The sequence below is a fragment of the Panthera pardus genome, unplaced genomic scaffold (genome assembly GCF_024362965.1).
Source record: "Panthera pardus isolate Hobbes unplaced genomic scaffold, ASM2436296v1 HiC_scaffold_11, whole genome shotgun sequence".
NCBI lineage: Eukaryota > Metazoa > Chordata > Mammalia > Carnivora > Felidae > Panthera > Panthera pardus.
The window spans coordinates 47952070-47975824 of NW_026526666.1; the positions used below are offsets into that span (position 1 = coordinate 47952070).

Below are 23755 nucleotides of genomic sequence, written 5' to 3' on the forward strand. Positions count from 1 at the left end.
GGTCTAGGCTTTAGCAGTGGCTACGGTTCCATCCCCTCTGAGGTTATACCCCTTCTGATGTCACTGTCATAAGCACTGAGCAATACCCGGCTACCAACAGGACCTACAAAGGCCATCCTTTCACTGAACTGAGAGAGTAACAAAGCCCTGCCCTTGCCTTCACCCTCTCCCTTCTAAAGTCTCATTAGAGCATTTCTTTTTCTATCCTAATCTGTTCAAGAAGTTTAGGCTTTCATAAAGGATAGAAAGAGCTAGTGCATTCAAGCAACTTCTAATCTAGAACCTGCAAATGACTCCGAAGATATGAAATATAAAGAGCCCAGCTATCCAGCAATATTTACAGTAGCCAAGACAAGGAAACAAACTTAGTGTCCATTGGTAGATGAATGAATAAAGAAGTTGTGGTATGTATATGTATATACACAGATACAATGGAATATTATTCAGCCATAAAAAATGAGGATATTGTGCCATTTGTGATGACATGGATGGACCTTGAGGGCTTTGTGCTAAGTGAAATAAGTCAGAGAAAGACAAATAGTATATGATCCCACTTACATGTAGAATCTAAAAAACAAAACAATACAGGGGAAAAAAAACCCAAATTCATAGAAAGAGAAATCAGATTTGTCGTAACCAGAGGTTGTGGGGTGGGGGGAGGGGAAACTGGCAGAAGGTGGCCAAAAGGTACAAGCTTCCAGTTACAAGATAAATAAGTCCTAGAGACGCAATGTGCAGCATGATGGGTATAGCTACCGCCATAGTTTGATTTATAGGGAAGTCATTCAGAGAATAAATCCTAAGAGTTCTCATCACAAGGAGAAAATAACTTTTTTCCCCCATTTCTTTTTATTGTGTCTATATGAGATGATGAATGTTAACTAAACTTATTGTGGTAAGCAGTTCACAATAGATGTAAGTCACACCTTTATGTTATACACCTGAAATTCATGCAGTGACGTATGTCAATTATATCTCAATAAAACTGAAAAGTAAATAAAGGAGAGAGGGAAATAACTACATTAAAAAAAAAAAAAAAGAGCCTGGCTATCAATTGTAAATGAAGGAAGAAGTTGAAGAACATCCAAAGTCACAAATGAATATCTCAATTATTTTGCCTTACTAGCTTCAGTGAATTTTTGTTACTTGCAAACAATAACAACACTTACCTAATGAAAACATCAGGTGTTCTCCTGAAAGCTTACAGTGTTTATAAAATTTACTACTTTGGCTTAGAATCTATAGTCCCCTCTTTCTCTCCATTCCTTCTATTCTGTATGTGTTGGTTTTCTGGGTAATAGATGGTTTGGCCTGTCTAGCTGTTTTAGCGTGGTACTCGGCTGATTTATTTATTCCCCTATCTTTTCTCCTGGAAATTGATGGCTATTGGCAGTGACTAAATCAGGCCATCCTGAGTTTTCTTCCCAAAGAATTTAGACTTTGGCTAAGTATGCTTTCAAAAAAAAAAATAGGAACACACACGCCATACAAAACCAAGAACTTCGAACCACTGAAGAGTTAACAAGATAAAACACTTTAAGAGAAAAGCTGTTCTAATTTGGAAATGTATCCCCAATGAAATATGCTGTATGCTTCTTTCAGTAATCTCAAATCAGTCTTCATGCAGAGTTTACAGAGGACATACTCTCCAGACAGTCCTGGAGGTGGGAAAAGCTTTTATTTTAAGGCTAAAAAAGATGGATTTTCTAAATTGTCATAGGTTGTGGTTATAGCAGCTGCATTCGGCATGGTCCCCATGCAGGTTATTCTTCTAATTATGCTGCTGACAGTTTCCCAAGTGGATTAAAATCCACACTCAGAGTTCTCTTATCTATAACCTTTCATCCCCATGACTCCCTGCTCCACAGATGTTTCTCCTAATGCCTAGTTCTAAGTGTGGGGACTTCTTAGACAGGTACTTGCACAATAAAAGAAAAAGGCGATTGTAGTCTTTCTCTGATCTTTAATGTCTAATTTCTACATACATATTAAACACAGAAAAATGAAAAAGTAATCTATTTTATAATACAAATGTTATCTGATCCTTCATTCAGCTTTTAGAAAGTGATAAACCTTTGATGATTCTATATGGGGCAACTTACTTTAAAAAGAAAAAAGAAAAAGGCTTTGCTCTACAGTAGTGCCTCGTTTGAATGGTGTAAAACAAGGCCAAAATAGCCCAGAGTAGATAATTACCCACATAACTGAAGCTTACTTCTTAATAAGTCAAATCTTTAACGTTTCTTTTTTTTTGGTTCAAAATCTTTTAGGAGGTATATGGCTTCCTTAATCAGAAGCTGCTGAAAACAATTCAGTATTCCTTTATTCAGGGTAATTATTCACAACATCCAGACCATGAAGGGAATATAGTCTCATTCATTTTGGCTCTCCATCTTCCTTCCTTGCTGTTTCTCCGTCAAATTCAGGCTTACTTGTGAAGACATATGTATTTTTGTATTATTTCTATTCTCCTCCTCCCTGTATAATGCTCTCAGTTTTGAGGACCTGCTGAGGGTAGGGAAATCAGATACACAGGTCTGTTAAGAACTCTCTAATCAATGTGGCCAGAGGTCAAGAATAAAGTTTCTTGATTTTTCAGGACTTATTTAAGAATGGGTCTTCCTTTAATCAGGCATGGCCATTGTTCTGAAAAGTTACATTCATCAAAGTCAGTTATGGTAGGGTTTTCTAGCACCTAAAATGAATGTGAGTTTTTAAAGTAAATTAAGTTCTCTGGATTTAGGATGACAAATTGGAATCTGGAAGTTTCCCCTTGAGAGAAAGAGGTGAGAGGCCTTAAGAAAATCCTCATTCCCAGGGCACCTGGGTGGTTCAGTCAGTTAAGCATCTGATTTTGGCTCAGGTCATGATCTTACGGTTCATGAGTTCTGGCCGACGTCGGGCTATGTGCTAACAGCTTGAAACCTGGAGCCTGCTTTAGATTCTGTGTCTCCCTCTCTCTCTGCCCTTCCCCTGCTTGTGCTCTCTCTCTCTCTCTCAAAAATAAATAAACATTTAAAAAAGAAAATCCTTATTCCCTACATTCATCTAAAAAATAAATTATTTTCTCTTAGAAAAAAAATGGAGGGAAAGAAATCAATTCCAAGGAGTTCAGTTGTGTAGGAATAGAGAAATATTAGAGAGAGAATATAGGCCCTAGGCAGAGGTTGAAGTTTCTTCCCTGACCTTTCCTAGGCTCTAGGGTTATTTATTTATTTATTTGCAAATTCTTTTTTTTTTAATTTATTTTTTCTTTCTACATTTTAAAATTTAAATCCAAGTTAGTTAAAATATAGTGTAATAATGATTTCAGGAGTAGAATTTAGTTATATTTATATATAACACCCAGTGCTCATCCCAACAAGTGCCCTCCTTAATGCCCATCGCCCATTTAGCACATCCTCCTACCCAACACCCCTCCAGCAACCCTCAGTTTGTTCTCTGTATTTAAGAGTCTCTTATGGTTTGCCTCCCTCTCTGTTTTTATCTTATTTTTCCTTCCCTTTCCCTATGTTTATCTGTTTTGTTTCTTAAATTCCACATTGAGTGAAATCATATTATATTTATCTTTCTCTTTTTTCACTTAGCATAGTAAATTCTAATTCCATCCATGTTGTTGCAAATCGCAAGATTTCATTCTTTTTGATCACCGAGTAATATTCAAGTGTGTGTGTGTGTGTGTGTGTGTGTGTGTGTGTGTATGTATGTATGTATGTATGTATATATACACACCACATCTTCTTTATCCGCTCATCAGTCAATGGACATTTGGGCTCTTTCCATAATTTGGCTATTGTTGACTGCTATAAACATTGGGGTGCATATGCCCCTTTGAATCAGCACTTTTATATCCTTTGGATACATACCTAATAGTGCAATTGCTAAGTCATTGAGTAGCTCTATTTTTAATTTTTTTAGGAACCTCCATACTGTTTTCCACAGTGGCTGCACCAGTTTGCACTCCCACTAGCAGTGCAAAAGTGTTCTCCTTTCTCAGCATCCTCACCAACATCTGTTGTTTCCTGAGTTGTTCATTTTAGCTATTCTGACATGTGTGAGGTGGTATCTCATTGTGATTTTGATTCTAGGGACCTTTAAAAGATTGGGGTAAGGAAGAAAGAGAGGAGAAAGAAAGCTGCAAGGAGAAATAAAGCTACTTTATTTTTTTCTTTCAGACTTTTGGGTTTCCATTCTGTTATTAATAATGGCCTTTCTAAATTCCAGTAAACTTTCCATCTAATAAATGTGCCATATGGATTGTTACCATAAACTTAATGATAAGGATATATGTCTATGTATACTGAACACTGAAATTCCTCATAGGTATACAGTCTAGAAGGGACACTAGTTCTTTAAAAAGCAAATAAAACAAAACACAAGCACATATCCTTGGTCCAGTTTTCTACCCAATGCAGCAGGAAAGAACAAGTGAAAAAATATAAGAAACACCATTTTATAGATTTCAAAGTCCTTGGGGTTTTTTTTGTGTGTGTGTTTTTCCCCCACTCTCCTCATTTCTCTAGGAAAAAGAAAAAAAAAAAAAACAAACAGCCTCTGTTGCTCTGTCAGTCCCTCTTTTATGTGCTACAGAACACCTGGTGGCCAATTGCTAGGTGGAGGATAATTAGCCCCTCAATTATCACCAGTTTATTTTCACCTGTTCCACTAGCATTTCTCTAGAACTTGAAGCTTGTCTAATTAGTCTTTTCTGACCCATTCCCCACTGTCAGACTCAAGAAATAGCCCTTCTACTAAGTAATTAACCCATGGTAGGCCAATCCTTGTTTTTGTTTCAACTCCTGTTGGAATCATTAGAATCAAATGAACAAAGAAACATCATGGGACAGAGTAATAAGGAACTAAAAAGTTCTATCTTCCTTCTCCCTTCACCAGCTTCCAAATCCAAATTATAGAAATCTTAAGCACAGTGACATTTAGTCAGACACATATGTGCTTGCTGTTGAATGTCTTGAAAGAGCAAAATAGCACTGCCAGAATTATCAAGTTCAGTTCTCTGAAATGCCATAGGAAATATGGTGTTTATTTTATACCTAAAAGGTGAAAGAGATCAAAAAAGAATCCAAATTTTAAAATGCAGGCCAAAATCTCAACTTGTAAAACCTTTTCAGGATACTGTAATTGAATCTAACAATTTCTTCTTTGCATTATTTTGATGATCTATGGATAATTTTTCCCAACTATTTATACACATGCACAGAAATTCTTATTTTGTTTCATCACACAAGTCTATAGCAAAGTCCAGCAAAGATTTCTATAAAGCTAAGGAACATCTCATTTTTACTCATTCATTCAACAAGTATTATTGAGTGCCTACTTTAGAGTGGACATATTAAGTCCCAGGGACACAAAAATAATGGAAGGTTTTTACATTCTTGAAGCTGAAAGCCTAATGTACCTCTAAATATCATCTACTTTAAAAAAAATAATGAAGCCACACACACATACTTAAAAATTGACAGAAAACATTCTTATTCATTCTGCCATTTTCCATTTCTTGTTCCCAATAGTATCCCAAGATCCTTTGAGGAACCGCTTCTCCTCTGCCACACAGATTGGTTTAGGGCTGGGCATATGATCAAAAGTGAACCAATGAGGGGCACCTGGGTGACCCAGTCAGATGAGCATCAGCCTCTTGATTTCAGCCCAGGTCATGATCCCAGGATTGTGGGATCGAGCCCCATATTGGGTTCTGCACTGAGCATGCAACCTGCTTATGATTCTGTCTCTCCTTATGTCCCTCTCCCCTGCTTGCATGCATTCTCTCTCTCTCTCTCTCTCTCTCTCTCTCTCTCTCCCTCAAATTAAAAATAAATAAATAAAATAAAGTGAACCAATGAGAGCCAGGCTCAAGACATTTGTTCCACTGTTGAAAGTCTCTTTGTCTCACTGAAAATCGGAAGATGTGAATAGATGTTGCCTTCTTGTACCCATTTGAGAATGAAACTAAAGCAAAAGTAAAGAACACAGCTATAAAATAAGGAAAAAGAACCCCTGGTAACCTCATTTAAACTCTGTTGAAATAAATAAACAAACAAACAAACTCTGTTGAATCCATTTTCCAAGATAGACCTTATCCTGTTTTTTATGTTTTATGAGCCAGTAAGTATTCTCTCTACCTGAACTATTGGGGTTTGGGCTTAGGTCAGTTGTGTCCAAAAGTGTTCTCATTGATACAGATATCTCTCTGATATCACAAACAACACCTTAAAGTTTAAGGTAGTTATATTTTCTTTTAAGCAATTAAAGAAGGACCTGCAACTTATCTATTTGTGAACTTTTATCATTCAGATAGGAAGGTATATATTTTTCTATCCATAAATGTATTTTATACTCGCTTCTCACCTGTAAATACTTCCAGTTTCTTTCTGGACTACAAATTTGCTTGCGTGAATCATATTCTATAAAGTGTATTGCCAAGAAGTCATATCCTTTATTCTTTTTTTGAATAATTTTTTTATTGTTTATTTTCAAGAGAGAGACAGAGTGTGAGAAGGGGAGGGGCAGAGAGAGAGGGAAACACAGAATCTGAAACAAGCTCCAGGCTCTGAGGTGTCAGCATAGAGCCTGACCTGGGGCTCGAACTCACAGACCAGGAGATCATCACCTGAGCTGAAGTCAGACGCTTAACCGACTGAGACACTCAGGCACCCCTGTATCCTTTACTCTGATACTGCACCACATGCCCTGTGGTTTTTAACACAGCAGCAATTATTCTGTCAGGTCGAATAATTTTAGATTTACCTCTATGTCTTCCATTCATTCCACAAATACTTACTCAACAGGACCTATGTAATGGTATCGGTAGTCCAAAGATAAATAGTAAGGGTTACTGTTTTTCAAGGATGTTCCAGGCTCTTCAGGAGAGCATCAAGTGATATACAGGGATGACAGTACCGCGTGACAATTGCTCTGTAGGTTTCAATCTCTCAGGTGCTAAATCCAACAAGACGGCACTCTCTTCATCACTTCTCACATCCAACATATCGGCAAGTCTTCTTGGTACTGCCGCCCAAATCTTTCCCAGGCCTGACAATTTCTTATAACTTCGTTCCTAAAACCCTAGTCCAAGCCACCATTACTTCTCACCTGTACTACTGCAGTAGGCTCCAAACTAGTCTCCCTGCCTCAACACTTATAACCTCACAATCCCCAGTCTATTCTCCACACAACAGCCAAAATGATCTTCCGAAAGCACAAATCAAATCAATCCATTTTGCTGCTTAAAACACCACAATGTCTTTTCATTGCCTTTAGAAAAAGAAAAATCTAAACACCTTGCCACATGACAGGCCCTACATGACCTGACTCTTACCTACCTCTTCAACATCACTCCTGCCATGCTCTCCCTTATCCAACTCCCCCCAGCAACACTAACCTTCATTTAATGCTTCCAATGCCAAACCTGTTCCCATCTCGGGGCCTTTCAACTTGATACTCTTATGCCTGTAATACTGTTCCTATCTCATTGTTAGGTCCCACTTCTGGCAATCCTTTCCTGATCATCTTGGCTGAAATAATTGCCCTTCTACTACTACTACTCTGCCAAGTCCTTTTCTCATTGCCATCCTTTATTTTCTTTACAGCACTCTTCACTATTTCAATTCAGATTGTTTATCTGCTTATACAATAATCATTGGCCTTTCTCTGCATGCCACTAAAATGTAACTTCCAAGAAGTTAGGGACTATGTTTTATTTATTGCTTGCTCAGCACCAGGAAGGCCTGGCACATGGTAGGCGTTCAGTACCAATTTACTGAGGGAGTGAATACAAGACTACGGATGAGTTATATCTAACTCAAACTTGGAAACCAGAGAAATAGGAAAGGAAGTTAAGGAAGATAACATTTTGCAAAAATGGGGGAACTACCAAATGAATAAAGTATAGAATATATGAGTTAATGGGAAATATGAAGGAAATACAATAACTTGAGGAATTAGTTCACACGTGCTTTCTGTAATATTCTATGAAGCAAACTGGCCACAGGACCACAGAGCAGAGGAATGACAAATACGAATAAATTAAATTGTAGGAGAATTTTATTTTATTTTCAACGTTTTTTTTATTTATTTTTGGGACAGAGAGAGACAGAGCATGAACGGGGGAGGGGCAGAGAGAGAGGGAGACACAGAATCGGAAACAGGCTCCAGGCTCCGAGCCATCAGCCCAGAGCCTGACGCAGGGCTCGAACTCACGGACCGCGAGATCGTGACCTGGCTGAAGTCGGACGCTTAACCGACTGCGCCACCCAGGCGCCCCTGTAGGAGTATTTTAAATTGCTATCTCTAGGGTTGTTGTGAGGTTTGTGCTTATTTAACATTGTTATTCATGACCTGGAAAAAACATGTGTATGGAAATGTAGATAATCCTAAATTGGGTTTTATTGCAAATATCAGTAAGAACCCAATTCTCAAGTAATACCAATTACCTCAAAAACCTAAACTGATTTGAACTCTTTTTAAAATACAAATATTTGCAGGGGCACCTGAGTGGCTCAGTCGTGTATGCGTCCGACTTTGGCTCAGGTCATGATCTCATGGCTCTTGGGTTCGATCCCCATGTCCGGTTCTGTGGTGACAGCTCAGAGCCTGGAGCCTGCTTCAGATTCTGTTGTCTCCCTCTCACTCTGCCCCTCCCCCGCTCACATTCTGTCTCTCTCAATAATAAATAAACATTAAAAAGTATATATACACAAAAAAATACAAATATATGCATAAGATACAGTTGAATCTAGTCATTCTTCACGTAGGAGAAAGCTGAAGAAGTTAAAGGGACCCAGGGTAGATACCGGGCAGAAAATTGGATACCACTTGATCATTCAAAAGAATTTTGATTTGTTTGTTGTTTGTTTGTTTAAGTTTTCATTTATTGAGTGTCTAGTTGGTGCAAGGAACTCTATATTTCATTTTCTCTTCAGTGTAACTCCTAATGGGCCTGTCCTCTCCATGTTACAAGTAAGAAAATTGATGGAAGTGAAATTGACGGTTCAAACGTTGACTCACCTATTCCCAAAGTTCTTTTTCATCATCAACATTTTCCTATTGTAAGCTCTGAGACACAGAGTATTGCACAGAACTGATCAGAAAATACCATTCTACTTCACTTACTACTTGACAACACATCCAGTAAAAGCTACTAGGAAATAAACAAAAATAAGGAAACCTTAAAAACAGCTCCTCAATGAAAAATGAAACCAAAAGAATATACAAATAAACATATTTTTAAGGCCATCACTAAAAAAGCAATAGCATGAAAAAAAATTTTTTAACTAATGGCCAAGAAGAGAATATTTATAAACTGAAATTAAATTAAGATTAATTTATACAAACAGCAATGAAAAACATTGCTTGCTAACCAACTTGTAAGGGATGTCTTCCATCCACTGCGGCATTTAGAAGCAGATGGATGAGCAATTGAATGAATGAATGACTGAAGGAGTGAAGGTGTGAATGAATGAGTGGATAAATTAACAAAGATACTTTAACCTATATTTTTGAAACAATCTTGAGCTGGCAGAATAGGAGCGCCAAGGAAAAACTCAGAGATGAACTTAGGATCTTTATTTTTTTTTTCTTTCTGCGCCAAGAATTTTGTGTTTCTCAAGTAATTCTGTGTTACCTTTCAACAAAGTAAATGAGATTTTAATTGGTTCCCTTCCTTGAAATAGTAGATAGGCCTGGGTACCACTATCAGAGGGAAGCCCTTCACCAGTATTTTATGTGAACTGGGGCGTAATGTCTATAGTATTTTCAGCCTTCACATTTTTAATTTTTGTCAGGCAGTACTGTAACAAGATCCCCTAAGTCAATGTGCTACCAGAGGGGGGGAAATGAAATAAAGAAAGCATCCATATAAAGTAAACAAGTTAGAAAGGCTCATTTTTCATTTGTTAACTAGCCTCCACACGGCTGTTGGCTGTGACAACAAATGATTTAATGAGTCCAATTTAAAATAGTCTTGTCTGTATAAGATAGATGTCTTGGAAAATACTTTTTAAAATCTCACAGCTATAGCAAAGGCTGCTTCAACATACCCTGAGAAAAATCTGCACTGCAGTTCTTTTTTTTTTCTTTTTTTCTAAATTCTTTGATAGGCCAGATATCAAGCTAGCAACAGCAAGGAATATTCCTATTGTACCTGTGAACACTTCCTAATAGTAACTTTTAACAAGATGTTTCAGAAATACCAGCTTAAAAAACCATAAAATTTTATCGCCTGTGTGGAAAAGTGATTAGTCAACAAGAGCCTTTCTGAACTATGTGTTTGTCTTCTCTTCAGTTACTTAAATGACCCATTAGAAAGATGCTTTGTCAGAAGAGGATAATGATAAGGAACGTGATGTGTGCACTGCACAGTGACAGGGGAGGGGACTCATCTCTGGGGTTGGCACTCTCTAGGTTGTGGCGTTTGATTTTAGAAAGCTTGTAAATGTGTTTAAGTGGAAGAGATGAGACCTTCCCGAATCTATTCCCCAAGTTCACAAATACATGTCTCCTTCCTCATGGACATTTCTTAGGTTTTAAGAGTAGAGCAGGTAAGAAGTGTTATATCTGAATTCACATGGTGCTTCCCTTCATGTAAAGAACAATTGCATCTTTTTGATCATCCTTTGGCAACAGATAAAACACATTATATAGCTTCTGAGAGGGTCAGGTAGATCCAATTTTGTTGAATGACCTGCCTCGGCTCAGAACTAAGTACCTTGTTTTGTTCTTGGGACATGAAGAGTCCAAATTTGATTAGTCTAAATGTGTATCTTTACTTTTTTTGAATGTCTAGATGGGGTGATTATCCAGAATTAACCTTCAAAAATGAGATTGCCTACAGTCACCTCTGTAATAATATTCCAATTTGCTAAAAATGTTTTAAGATTTCGTGAACAAGAGGCTTGAGCACCAGTGCTGAAGGGTGTGCGCACTGAATAAAAGGCTAGGAGCCCAGAGAGCAGATGTGCTTCAGAGGCAGCCTCACGATAAAATTATTCAAGAAGTCAAAGAAATGAGAAAAAGCAATGTCAAAATATTTTCACATTAAAAAAGTAATTAACATATACTGCATAAATTAAAGACATGTAGACAAACAGACCTAGCCATAATACAAATACCTTTCCAAGCCAAGTTTTCGTTTAGATAAATATAGCTCATGCAAGTTAGAAAAATGTAAACCGCTTCTCAAAGCCATACATACATGTGTGTCTTCCCTGACTTTCATAGCATTCTCAAGGAAACCGGCAGAGGAGGGAGTGGGTGGAACAAATGCTAACGAGAAGACTTGAGTAAATTGCCAACTGTCTAGGCTGCGAGGTATTCACCTTGCCACGCTGAGCATTTGTTGTGGTCCAAATCTCAGGCCAGCACTGGAGCAGGCTATTCTTTGTAGGGAACTAGTAGAAAACAAATTTTAAAATGTCAAATGCTGCATGCTATTTTCACACTCCACACTTGTTTCTTCAGTCTTGGATGATTTGAGAAAAAAAAAAAGAAAAAGAAAAAGAAAAAGAAAAAGAAAAAGAAAAAGAAAAAGAAAAAGAAAGGAATTAAATTTACTGTGAAAAATAAACATTTTTGTTTGGAGAGCTGGAATAATCTCCACAATCTGATGATATATATGATGCACAGCCCCCAAAACTTTTTTGGTCATGTTTGAGATGGAAATGCAATTGGGCATCTAACCTTGAATTATTTGCATTCATTTATTGTAATACATATATATCATTAATAACTGATATCTTCTAAGTTTTTGTCTAACATCTTTGATCGTTCCAAATAATATTATTTTGACCTTTACTTTGTCTCCTTTAGATGCAACCTCCCCCTTTTTTTTTTTTAAATTTATTTATTTATTTTGAGGGAGAGAGAGAGAACAAGAGGAGGAGGAACAGATACAGAAGGAGAGAGAGAATCCTAAGCAGGCTCTGCACTGTCAGTGTGAAGCCCAATGCAGGGCTCAATCTCATGAACCGTGAGATCATGACCTGAGCCTAAATCAAGAGTTGGACACTTAACCAACAGCTACCCAGGTGCCCCTGAAACCTCCCTTCTAATCTCATTCTGCTGTTCTGTCTTCTCCTCTTTAATTTCTTGTTTTATTTAGTTATGTTCTTAAATTTTCTCATAGCATAAAGCTTTTGTGATTTCAGAATTTCATCTGTTCCTTAGGGATTTGTTTCTTCAAAGCTGGGTTTTGTCTTTAGCATTGTAAATTTAAAAAAAAAAAAAAAGTTTTTAAAGGTTGCTTACTTAGATAGGTGTGCCAAGCCATTTTTTTCCCATTTATTCATCCTTGAGCAGTTTTATCCCAATTCTCTAATTTTATTTTCTTTTCTATAGTATAAATAAATTTCTGATTCCCTTTTTTAATATCAATTTGTTTACTCTTTGAGGTGTTATAGTGTTTATGTTCCATGCACATTTTCTGGACCTGACAACATGGCAGAAAGGGTAAGGTAAAGAGATCAAAATTGGCATAAACTAATCTGCAGTCTCTTCTATAATTCAGGGTTTCTATTCTTCTTGAATTTGTTAAATGCCCTATAATGGAGCTAAATTCCTCTAATTGTGCGAAAATATGCCACTCCCAAGGGGATAATCTCAGACTTCAAGTTGGTCCTTAAAATCAGTATTAGGATTGCTTCTCTCCAATATCCATTCAGTTTTTCATAATAGAACTCCTACTCATAAGGTGTACTCACTGCTTATCAGAATAAAAACTACATATTTGTATCTCCCTTGCAGTTGAGTGTAGTCACCAATTTCTGGCTGATAGGATGCAAGTAAAGTGTGTAAAAGCTTTCAGGGACCTTCCATAAGAGACAGCATACTTGTACTTTTCTCCATCCCACTGCTTGGAATGTGAGTGTCATCTTCTTTTACATGGTCAAAAACAACACGTAGTGGATCACAAAAGAAGCCTCCGGTTGCCCAGAGTTGACAGCAGCATAACCCAGCCCAGGGTCACCTACTCAGACATTTATGGAAGAAGGAACTGCATGTATATCTTAATTAGGTACTATGTTCAGTTTTCTGTCATTTGTAACCTAATTTTGACCTAAAAAATGCAACTTCTTTTAGAGAAAATCAGCACTTGTTCATTTCTATGGTTTCATACCGTCAACCAGTTTGAGAAAGAAAAACATAAGTATATACTCCTAATTTTATTCTCTCTAGATTTAGAAGAACTAATGAGAATTCTCAGAATTCTGTTAACATTCCCAAATGTCTTCTTGGTGATGGGGACAGGACTGTTCCACTCCAGAATCTTCTGTTTCCTTCTATAGCTGCTGCCTTTCTGAAATGTTTGATATTATACTATTTCCCTTTTCTTGTTGGTAGTTGGTAGAGACTATTTTTTAGCTGAGTTTTTTGATAATTATATATAAAAGATTCTATGCTATAGCTCCATTCTACATTTTTTCCAAAGCCTAAGATTCCATTTTCCTAGCTGTTTGGGGACTTGATTACCTTCTATCTAGGCCTAGAGCAATTTAGTAGGTAAACACATCTTATGAAGATGGGAATCAGAGAATAAGATCCCTGTGATGGTTCACTATATTTATCAACTTGACTGGGCCATGGGTTCCCAGATACTTGGTCAAACATTATTTTGAGTGTGTCTGTGAGAGTGTTTTTAGATGAGATATACATTTGAATCTGTATACTGAATAAAACAGATTGCCCTCCCTAAAAGAGGTGAGCCTGACCTAATTAGTTGAAGAGTTGAATATAACAAAAAGGCTGACCTTCCTTTTAGTAGGAAGAAACTCCTCCTGACTGACTGTCTTCAAGCTGTAATATCTGTTTTTTCCTGCCTCCAAACTCAAATTGAAACATTGGCTCTTTCTGGGCCTCAAATCTGCTGGCATTTGGACTAGAAGTGTACCATTGGCTCTCCTGAGTCTCCAGTTTGCCAACTGCATATCTTGGGACTTCTCAGCCTTCATACTGCATGAGCCAATTTATTATATATATATATATATTTTTTTTTATATATATATATATATATACATATATATGTATATATATGTATATATATTGTATATATATTGTATGTGTATTTGTGTATATATTTGTATATATATTTATATATTTACATATATTATATATGTATATATATAGATCCATATATATGTATATATATATATATACTTATATATATAAAGAACCATGACTAATACAGTCCCCAAATACTTTTCTCTTCAAAAAAAAAAGAGGATTGCAATGAATAAGTGAGTATGATCTCTAGGGAAGTTCTTGCTATTGATAGACATATCTTGGGACTTACGAACAAAATTTATTACAGCATCTTACATGATGAGGTCACAGCTGAGCCAAGGCTCACAGTCAGACATAACTGTCATATGGAGTTAGATGGCATCCTACACATTATTTGTATTCACTGATTTACATGGGGGTTGATTCACAACATGGTGAGAGTAATTCAGATTTATACACACAGACATATTTTTTTTTTGGGAGAGGGAGAAAGTAATGTTGCCAGATGGCACAGAAATATGGCAAAGCCCCTGAGAAAGAATTCATACCAAGGGAAAAAGGAATCTAGAATGGCAATTTCACAACAGGGTTTGAGGATTCGATGAGGTGGCAGATAATAAAATTTCACCCTAATCTGGCTGCCCCAGTGGCTATATACACTCCAAGGAGACAAAGAATCATCAGTGTGAAAAGAGAGGGGATCTCTCCCTAAGTAGTTCAACATTTCAGAACCAAACCCTAATAACCTTGTATATGAATATTTTGCCTTCATAGGAGACTGCTAAATTTAATAGTGCCATGAAGATTCAGAGCATCAGAACTGGAATGAATCAGCAGGGCCCTTTGTGACTATAGTAGAAATGAAAATGAAATGGCATAATAGACACATATACTAATTTATAAAATTATATAAAAAACTCTTTTGAATTTCCAAAAATATTTGTGTGATGGTGGAACTTTGAAAGGCACTGACACTCCTACATCAGCTTAGAAAGGAAAAGCCTAAGTATTGATATAATTGACCTCATTCATACCTATAGATTGGTGAGATTTTGGAATGTTTGGGTGATAATGTGCTTCTTCCAGTGGTGTCCTAGACAGAAAGCCTATAAATAAGTTTGTTGTTCTAATCTAGACTGAACAACTTTTTCTTTAGCAGAAGAGTATGGGGGACTAAGATCCAAGAGGAATTTTTACTTCATGTCTCTGTGTAGTTGATTATACTCTTATAAATAAAATTGTAATTAAAATGGAACACATTTTCAGGATTTAAGGAGCCTTCCCCTAAATTTAACTTCTGTCATGCAGAGCTATATCCCAAGCCTTTTCAGAAATTGATGGGCACATAGTAAAAGCCTTTGAGAAAACTCTTCGCTCTTTTTTCTCATCTGAGTCCACCGCTTTCTGCCTGCCGTTGGCAATGTCCTTGTTAATCTTACTTTCTAATGTTATGGCACACAATAGTAGAAAATGAGGGGGATTTGAGTTTCTCAAAGTAAATATGCATTTCCTCCTTCAGTATTTAAGTCTAAAAGTGCCTAATTTGTCCCAGTTTTGCTGGTTGACACTGGTCATTCAATAAATATTTTTTGGCACTTACGTACTTAGCACTAGGCTAGCTTCTGGGAACTCTGGTAAACTACACAGACCCAGTCCCCATTTTTATGGAGTTTACTGGTAAAAATACACATATGAATAGGACCACAGACAACTACAATACAAGGTGCAAGAGAAGCCATGTTATGTTATGTTGTGTTGTTATGTCGTTGTTATGTTGTTATGTTATGTTATGTCATGTTATATTATGTAATATAGAATGGAACAGAATGATATAGTACAGAAGTTAAGAACACAGGCCCTGAAGCCAAACTGCTCTTATTTCAAACTTCAACTCTGCTATTTGCTTATTATCTTCTTAGTTTATTGTATGAATAGATACAATAAGCATAAAAATATTCATTAGGTGCTAAATAATTCTTAGCTATCATCATTAGCTCTTTACTTTCTCTGACATTGTCTATTTTTATGTTGCTATTATATACATGTTCTCTGTCCCATACACTGTTGTAATTATTATTATTGTTGTTGTTTATAACAATGACCACTACCACCCTGAAATATCTTCTAGCAGCACACATTAATTTTTGTGGCATTTCATTTTAAGCTTCTTTTTATAGTTCTAGGGCAGAGAGATTCTCTGCAAATGTTACTCACAGGAAATCTATTGCCTTATAATCTGAAGAGGCAAAGTGTTGTTGTTGATCTTGTTCCTTCTAAAAGTTAGCCAACTGTAATCATTATCCATCTACCCAGTCACAGTCCCTTCTCTCCCTGTTTTCCTACCAGGGGTCTGCTCTGCCCTCAGAGAGGCTCAGTGACAGACTCTTTGCTACTCTTAATAAGTTCAGTGATAGTATTGCCGGAAGGGTTACTATCATTAGTGTCTCATCAAACTTGATGGGCGTTATCTGATCTTTGAACTTGTGTGTCTACAAAATCAACAAACTGAAATTACTCAGAGATGACCCATCAGAGCCATCCTTAACAATGATATCTTTTCTACATAACACTAAGATCTTGCTTTTTGTATTTCCTTAATTTAAAATAAAATTAATGCTCTTATTTCAACTTCTGCTAGTGCATATCCCTGATGTGAAAAATCAACCAAGAAAAAACGATCGTGTTGTCTGTCTCTTACTGTTTGGCAGTTTTAGTATTCCCTAGCAGAAATCCTGGTGGGAAAAGAAACTGCCTTGCTTTATCTATAATTTATCAACATGGAAACATTGTGGTTCTAATCATAAAATTGGAGAGGTCAGTCTTATCTCCACAACTGTGCTCTGAAGAATTTCTAATGGGAGGAAATGTGTTTCCTAAGAATAAACCTGTAATTACTAACAGCTGATGAGGGGAGAAGTTATGCAGATATAGAACATTCTCTGAAGATAAATGTATAATCTATAGAATTGGGGAGAGTGATTTTAGGGCATAAGCAGAGTAAAGAGGGAGGTAGCAGTCCCAAAATGTCTACATAGGAGAAAAGTAGGAGCAGCAAACAGGTTAGAAGGGGAAGCTGGAGGACTTCTTGAAGCTATAGTTGTATAGCAGGGACATGACTTCACCTGAATGAATTTAATGTGCAATGTTAGAGATGCCTTGGGGAGATTATGGGCATAAATAAATCCTCATAAATACCTGTTCGATAGCCAGCAGGAGGAGTGAAAAGGTCGTGAAAGTATAAACATAATCTACACCAGGATATGATAAATATTAAGTAACTAGGACAGAGCAGTTGATAAAGTCAACACATAGAGAACACAGCCCTTGCCTATACTGGATCACTCTACCTTGGATAGGTGGCCGTTACCTCCAAAGTTACAAAATGTTAAAACTAACTAGAAGGATTGGTATTCACTCCACCCTCTATTCTCATGCTGCACTTATTCTTAGGCCATGCTCTTTAAGAACATTCACATTAAAGCAACAGTTCAGCAAATATTTCCCGAGCATATCTGCATGTGCCTATATCACAAAAAGCCCCATTCGTGCAGTACTTGGTCTATAGTACTTGGCTTATTATTCACCTATGTCTTCTTATCTAGCTTGCAATCTTTACAAAAGCCCATCTGTATATCAGTATCTTTGGTAACAATAATGCTACCAATACCAATTCATCACTTATTTTCTTCCAGGCACTGCACATTTAACCTTCTTAACAACCTATGAAGTACTTATTTTTTCACTTATGCATACAGCTCTATTTTCGGAGCACCCAATTGGGTTGAGTACTGTGCCAGCCACTAGAATTAGATTAGCAAACAACACACACTCTGGCCCACCTCGATGAAGCTTATTTTCTGGTAGAGGAAATCAGCTATAAACAAGCAAACAATGGGACCCCCCCCCCCAAAAAAAAAAGCTAATAAGGTAATTATAACAAATAATGTATTGTTTTTGACAAATAAGTCAGAGAGAATGAGTACATGATGAGGGAGATGCAGAACAGAGGGTTACTTTAGATAAGGTGGGCAGTAAAGACTTTTGTGAAGAGGTGAATTTGAATAAACATGGCAATGTGCCTGTCATATGGCACCGCAAAGGACTCAAGTGGAAAGGTGCTTGGATTTTTTGAAAAATAGAAAACAGACCACTTTAAAGTAAGCAAATGAGAGGTTAGAATGAGTTTATATGGGTAGATAGGAGTCAGATCATGTAGGTCTGGGCTTTAGGACATTTTTTAAAATTTGAATTTTATTCTGTGAACAATGGAAGGCACTAGCATGTTTATCTCCATTTAATCAAGTGACAATTGAAGAAACTCAGGCTTAGTGATAGTAATTAATTTGTTTAGGGTCACCCAAATAGTAAGCAATGGAGCTGGGATGTGAACCCTGATCAGTCTGATGCCAGATGTTAGTTTTTGATGCTAATTCCTGATAGAGTGCCCAGTACACAGTACATCAGCCGTCATCATCAACATCATCATCACCACCACAGTCACCACTGTTATTATTTTACAGATGAAGAAGTAAAAAGCTTTAGATTCTCGGGAACTTACCTATTGTCAGTCAATAAGTGGAAGGTGTAGCACTTAAACCCAGCTTCTCTAATTCCAGAACCAAGGCGCTCAACCCCAGCACCTATACAGTTTCTAGTAGACTATAGGCATTCAGTTGTTTCCTGAGAAATGAATAAACTATAAGTATACAACACTGTACTTGGCTCTGAGGGAAACTAAAAACTAAGAGAGATCAAAAAACTAAGAGAGATCCAAAAATGGGATGAAGTTGGATTACATCTGATTAGTCAAATGTACAAATAACCATACTACAGGTCAGAATTCTTTTTTCTTTTTTCTTTTCTTTTCTTTTCTTTTCTTTTCTTTTCTTTTCTTTTCTTTTCTTTTCTTTTCTTTTCTTCTTTCCTTTATTTAAGCAAATATGCATTCACTTCCCTTATGTCTCTGGCCCTATCCAAGCCCAAGAGAACAAAGGCTTGTTAAAAGTGGTAATATAGTAACTTAAAAGTGGGATACATTATCCATCACCTTTGTTTTGGTGAATCAAAAAGACTTCATGGAAGGTCTCTAAAAAAGAATACAATTTTGACAGATGAAAATGTGAAGACAGTACAGAGCATTCCAGACCATGATAATAGTGTAAAGGGGGCCACAGAAGTGGAAGAGTTGAAGAGTGGTTCACAGACTAGTCAGTGGTTCAAGTGATTGGAAAAGAAAATTCATGTGGCAAAAGACAGGAAAAAGATCATGGAAAGGAAGTGTGTGGCTATATTTTGAAGAAATATATTGTATAGTAGGCATAACAGTTCTGCATAGAACATTGTTTGATAAACTTAATTGAACTTTGAACAAGGAGTAAAAGAATAGAAAGTTCAGAGGCACCTGGGTGACTCAGCTGGTTGAACATCCAACTCCTGATTTCAGCTCAGGTCATGATCCCAGTGTCATGGGGTTGGCCCCACATTGGGCTCTGCATTGAGTTTGGAGCCTGCTTAAGATTCTCTCTCTCTCTCTCTCTCTCTCTCTCTCTCTCTTTCTCTCTGTCTCTCTCCCTTCCTCCCTCCCTGCCCCTCTCCACCCTTGTGTGCTTTTTCTCTCTCAAAAAAAATTTTTTTTAATTTAAAATTAAAAAAAGAAACAGAGTTCAGGTAACTGATAAGTTCTATATTTTCAAGAATATAAAACTTGAAAAGTGATCAATACCCATTCTCAAGATCCCTTCTATTGTTTTACATTAGTTCCATGAGAGAAGGAAAGATGCTGTCTTGTTCCCTGCATGAATCAGACAACATCTAGAAGAGTGCCTTCCACATGGAGGTACTCAATAAGAATTTGTTAAATAAATTAGTGAATGTGTTTATATGGATCTCTGTCACAAAATTCACATTTTTTTGTTAGAAATGATATTTCAAACCTCTCACCCAGTGACTTGCAAGAGGGCAGCATCACCCACAAGAGGTGTTTTCAAAATTGTGGAGTGTTTCTGGTTATCATAATGCACAGGAGACACTAATGGTAATTAATGGTATTTAATGGTATTTAACTTCACTTGCAATGTTTTGTTGTTGTTGTTGTTGTTCTTGAGTGGAGACAAAAAATGCACAGGACAATCTTGTGTAATGTAGTACTGACCCACATCCCACAGGACTTCTGAATGTCATGTCAAATATTCATGTAGGTAAAACACCCACTTATAATTATCTGAGGTTTATACCGAGCCCCTTTCTACAAATAGATACAAATAATTTGTACACAGTTTATGACAACCTGAGGGAGCATGGCAATGAACCCTTCTCCAGGTAAGCATCTGATAAGAACCCAGCCCTTGCTGAATCCTTTATTACAGCCTAATAAGGCACCTAACCCGGGGATCAACTATGCCATGCCCACATTCCTGACCCACAAAAACTAAGTGATAATAAATATGTGTTGTTGGAAGCCACTAAGTTTGTGGTCATCTGTTATGCAGCAATGGAAAACTAATACAAATAGGTTAAGTAATTTGCCCCAATTTATAAACTAGTCATTAATGGGCACAAATAATCAAACACAGTTCTGTGTCCAATGCCAATGCTTTTTCAATTATCAGAAACTATTTAAGAAGCCCTTGATAAAACAACATGACTGAAGATAGGTGGTCTACAAGGTGGCCCCTGAAGCCCTCACGCATCCGCGATCAACACCTGGAACAGAACGGGGGTTAGCGTGACGCAGCATACATCGCTGTGGCGCTCCACACAGATGAGCACAGATCAGTTCATTTCAGTTTAGCTCCACAGACACTTACTGAACATCCATAGTCACATAGTCTATGCAAGTGTGGTTGTGCAGTCACTTAACTACGCCCCATTCCACTCACATTTTTCCAGCTTTCCAGCTTAGTGACAACAATCTGGAAGCACTTTATCAAATCTTTTGCTGAGTTCAAGACATGAGATGTGTACACATTTCCCTGATCTATAGCTCTGCAGCCCACGTCCCCTGTGGATTCCAAAAGTCTGCAAAGGTTTTCACATGTGAGATCCTAATTATTTCTTATACCGAGTACAGCCACAATGCAAGGAACTTAGCAGGATTATCTCAACTGCAAAGTTAGGTCCACTTGGCTAATTTCATGGTCCTGTTTTTCTTTCTCTCAGTTATTTGCCCTGCTTTCTGAAACTCTGATGGAGACATTTTTAATAGCAATATAGGTTTTATAATTAACCATCGCCATGCTATTTCTGCTTACGTGTTTTTTTTTTTAACCTGATTAAGAAAATTACAATTTTCCAGAGTTCTCTGGGATGAGCCTGGAGCAATGTATAAACCAACAGTTTTTTTTTTTTTTAACTTTTGCCTGGAGGGCAAGAGTCCACTAACCTGAAAGTAATGGTCACTGGTAAGAACAGAGCATTAGACAGAATATAACATTCAGAATCATTGCATGCTTCCAAGTAGCATTAGTTGAACCTTAAATAGAGCAAGTCTCCAGTGAACCATAGAGTATGTCATGTCTGTGTAACATGGTTATATAATCTAAGAAATATTTAAAGCATATTCATACCTGAAATCTGATGTCTTATACACAGAAGCTACTAGTAGTTATAACTGTATTTATTCTGATTAGACATGTTTCCATTAAAAGGCAATATGAGAAATAACATGAATGTATAATTTAATACCGAGCCAGAACAGATGTGAATGTGGGAGGTTATAAATTTGGCAAAGATAAAAAAAAATACATAGAAAGTATCTACCAAATATATACCAAATCAAAACTTTACTTGCAATGTTTTGTTGTTGTTGTCGTTGTTCACCCATGTGCTTCAAACACTTAGAACAGTGCCTGGCACATAGTAAGTGTTCAAAAAATTCACCAACAAAAATGGTGATAGCGGCTCAGGAGATGTAGGCATTTTGAGAGGAGCATACGCTGCTGAGGAAAATCGTCCAAGTGGAAAACTCAGGAAGGCATATAAACCTTCCACTTTCTCACTCTGTGCCAGAGGAGGCTGCCCAGAGAAAAGGAGGGAGCAGTATCTGTGGAGCCAGAAGACGAATCTAAAATAGTTAACCCTGGGGTTGGCACATAATCATGTCTTGATCACATTAGTTGTCATTTTGTTATTATTGTTGGTGGGAGTAGTTTGAGGACAGGTCACTCCTTGGGTGGGGGTGGAGGTAGGGGGGACTGCTTTCCTAATATAGGCTCTGGACAAGAAAGAGACTTTTGTCAGTCCAGGCTGCAGTAACAAGATACCATAGACCAGGTTCTTGAACAACACAAATATATTTCCCACAGTTTTGAGAGGCTGAGAAGTCCAAGACCAGAATGCCAGCAGATCAAGTATCTAGTGAACGCCACTTACTGGTTTGCAGATGACTACCTTCTCACTATACCCTCTCATAGCAAAGAGTAGACAGAGGAAGCAAGCTTTCTCCCGTCTCTTCTTACAGGGCACCAATCCCATTGTGAGGGTTCTACGTTCATGACTTAATTACTTCCCAAAGGCCCCATCTCCAAATATCATCACATTGAGGATTCCAATTTCAACATATGAATATGGTGAAACACAAACATTCACTCCATAACTGGGCTAGTCATGTGCCCTCCCTATATGCTCCCAGTGTCGTGTACTTTGAAGCAATTATATCCCATTTCTAAAAAGGTCCCAGGGTAGCCCCCAGACTGCTGGCTGGTTTCCAGTGTTCTCTCCAATGCCTGAGGGAATATGGAGGAAAGGCTCTTTTTCCTCTGGGGATGAAGGAGGTTTATTATAACTGTGTGGTCATTCTGGCACCCAAGGAGAGAATTCATATGAAGGGGATAGCTATGTTGTGAAGAACTCAAGAACCAAAACTTATTTTGACTCAGACTCAGAAATTTATAAATTACATACTCACCACCCATCCTCATCTCAGAGGCTTCAAGAGAGTAGAAGTCAGTGTTCTGCAGTTCAGTTTGAAGTGAAGAATTCCATAAATATGGGACTTCATTTAAGAACAATTCTTCCTCCAAATCTTTTCTCACTGCCCTCTTATCATGCCTTTCTCTTTGGTTCATGTTTCTCCTAGAGTTCCACCTTGCTGAATTTTCACCTATCCTGCATTCTGGTGTTTGTATGTATTGTTTGTCTTTCACTTAACATATATTGAGCTCCATGGTGTATTTGATCCTCACAACTGAATAAGGAGATAAATTACTATCCTCATTTGCAGAAGAAAAAGACAAAGCTGAGTTGCTCAAGTTTGCACAGACATTAGGTGATAGAGCCACAAACCCAATCTGATTCCAGAAGCCAAGCTTTCAGCACAGAGGGTTGCTGCAAATCACTACAATGGATAGTTGGATCAGTGCCTCTCCTCTCCTTCAGCACCAGCAAAGAGGTCCATGTAAAGCAAACAACTTCCGCCTCTTCCCTGTTCCTTTGGTTTCCTCAGCACCGCCATACAAGCAAGGTCAGAGACAGGTTTTCCAAGCTTCGAACTTGCATAACTTGGGGAGCCCTTTTGAAAAAAACTAATACAGGGGCGCCTGGGTGGCTCAGTCGGCTAAGCGTCCAACTTCAGCTCAGGTCACGATCTCACAGTTCGTGGGTTCAAGCCCCGCGTCGGGCTCTGTGCGGACAGCTCAGAGCCTGGAGCCTGTTTCAGATTCTGTGGCTCCCTCTCTCTCTGACCCTCCCCCGTTCATGCACTATCTCTCTCTGTCTCAAAAATAAATAAACGTTAAAAAAAAAAAAA

The 23755-nt window shown here is 37.6% G+C and overlaps 1 long non-coding RNA gene across 2 annotated transcripts in view; it reads right to left on the reverse strand.

The window, feature by feature from the left end:
• LOC109266682 (uncharacterized) overlaps window positions 1-23755 on the reverse strand; it is a 38432-nt gene that overhangs the window by 12084 nt on the left and 2593 nt on the right. For both annotated transcript variants that reach the window (XR_002079816.2, XR_008419141.1), the window contains exons 2-3: window positions 18569-18690; window positions 11331-11402 (exon numbers count right to left, since the gene is read on the reverse strand). This is a non-coding gene — a long non-coding RNA (uncharacterized LOC109266682). The remainder of the gene's footprint in view (window positions 1-11330; window positions 11403-18568; window positions 18691-23755) is intronic.